General features: G+C 36.9%; 1 pseudogene; it reads right to left on the bottom strand.

Moving 5' to 3' along the window:
- The window catches only part of LOC137976738 (muscle, skeletal receptor tyrosine protein kinase-like), a 3,130-nt pseudogene that overhangs the window by 419 nt on the left and 211 nt on the right, over nucleotides 1-2,500 (bottom strand).

Below are 2,500 nucleotides of genomic sequence, written 5' to 3' on the forward strand. Positions count from 1 at the left end.
TCGGCAAAAATATACCAATTAACTCTTATTATTATAAACTGATAAAATAAAGGGAAAAAAAACAATTATGAATAAAATATTAGAAAATGTTAAAATGGTTTTGGCTAAAACCTTAGTGGGAGGCGCGGTGGCCTCATGGTTAGTGTGCTCGACTTCGGAGCGAAATGGTCCGGGTTCGGAACCTGGCCGGGAATATTGTGTTTGTTTTCTTGGGCATGACACTTTACTCCCTCGGTGCCTCTCTCCACCCAGGTGTATAAATGGGTATCACCGAAATGCCGGGGGTAACCCTGCGATGGACTAGCATCCCATCCAGGGGGGAGTAGAAACACTCTTAGTCGCTTCATGCTTCAGAAACCGGGGATAAGCTCCGGCCTGATGGGCCACTAGGCCTGTAAGCTTACTATACTAATACTAATACTAATGCTAATACTAATAGTGGTGCATGACGATGATATTACATCCTTATTAGAATAATAATGAAAAGAGAACAATCAACATGTTTGGTTTTTCCGGCTTTTTTTTTTGGTGTAAATCTACCTTACACAGGCGGCCAAATTTATGGTAGCGAACGAGTACAATTATATTATTTATTAGCATAGAGCTGGTACGCCCAAGAGCAAAGGCTGGACGTGATCATTTTTATACTGGCTGCTTCATGTATTAGCTCTCACCTGTTGTTTGCGTTTGCCATAGAACCGCTGGATTTGAAACCTGTTCTCCAAGAATATTCTTCGCAGAGCAGAAATAAATGCCATAGTCGTATTCTGTTATTTCTGCTATGATAAGGTGACTTTGGCCTCTTTTAACGTTTGTCTTTATTCGTATTCTTGAGTTAGATTCGTTAAAAGTATCGGAATTATTTGCCGTGCGGAACCAGCTTATTACAGGCCTTGGATGGCCTCCAACTGTACAGAGAAAATGTCACATTCGAGCCAATTCTCGCACTTTGGTTCAATGGAGTAGTTTCTGGTTTTTGAAGTCCTGAAAGTGGACGGAATTTTATTGATTATTTAGTTGACCTTGCAACTGGAGTAGAAAATAAGGGTAGTCAAACTAAGATAAGATATCAACTTCGAAGTATAACAAAAACAATAATAATAACAATAATAATATAATAATAATAATAATAATAATAATAATAATAATAATTATAATAATAATTACATGCTGTCTTTATGCTCAATCTTCTTTAAAAATCTTCAGCGAAAAAATATACCAACTCTTATTATTAAAAACTGGTAAAAATAAAGGGAAAAAAATTAAGAATAAATAATAGAAAATGTTAAAATGCTTTTTGCTATAAACTCAGTGTCAAATTTGCAGAAGGATAACGCTAATAATAATAATAATAATGGTGACGATGATATTACATCCTTATTAGAATAATCATAAGGAAAACAAGAACAATCAACATGTTTGGTTTTACTGGCTTTTGTCTTGGTGTAAAACTACATTACACAGACGGCCAAATTTATTGTAGCGAATGAGTACAATTATATTATTTATTAGCAGAGAACTGGTACGCCCAAGAGCAAAGGCTGAAAGTGATCATTTTATACTGGCTGCTTCAGGTATTAGCTCTCACCTGTTGCTTGCCATAGAACCGCTGGATTTTGAAACCTGTTCTCCATGAATATTCCTTGCAGAACAGAAATAAATGCCATAGTCGTGTTTTGTTATTTCTGCTATGATAAGGTGACTTTGGCCTCTTTTAACGTTTGTCTTTATTCGTATTCTTGAGTTAGATTCGTTAAAAGTATCAGAATTATTTGCCGTGCGGAACCAGCTCATTACAGGCCTTGGATGTCCTTCAACTGTACAGAGAAATGTCACATTCGAGCCAATCCTCGCACTTTGGTTCACTGGAGTAATTTCGGGTGTTTGAAGTCCTGAAACTGGATGGAGTTGAAGCGACTTACTAGAAGTATCTGTTTTTGTTACCAGATTTAAATTTTAAATAGTAAATATCGTTAACACTTTTCAAATGATCTCTGTACTTTTTTTCAGTATTCATGGGTTAAACTATGTGTGGAAGAGATTCACATTTCATATCTTAAGGTGGCGAATAGGTCACCGTTGCAAGAGGAAAGCAATCTGAAGACACCGTAATATTGTCTTAGAACCTTTCTTACTTAAAAACGAATTCGGAGACTCCTTGGAACATCTCACATCCTAAGGAAGGCTTTATCCATCAAATAGACTTCTCAACGTACCCTATCGTTACCCTAGGCCCAAAGATCGGGCCCGGTTATTATGCTCTATCATGGCCTGAGATAAAAAGGAAATTAATAAGAGTAAGGATAAGGACAGCAATAAAAATAAGAATAAGGATAAGAATAAGTAAAGTACAAAGAAGTGATGAGGGAGACTAATATGAAGCACAATAGAGCTGTTTTTGTTACTCGCTCGTCGATAGAGCTTCAAAGCAGGATTTCAACAGCGTCGCGAGTGGGAACCAGGAACTAATCCGCAAACAGAGTCAACACTTTCGACCATG

Source organism: Montipora foliosa, chromosome 11, assembly GCF_036669935.1.
Source record: "Montipora foliosa isolate CH-2021 chromosome 11, ASM3666993v2, whole genome shotgun sequence".
In the NCBI taxonomy this organism is placed as follows: Eukaryota; Metazoa; Cnidaria; class Anthozoa; order Scleractinia; family Acroporidae; genus Montipora; species Montipora foliosa.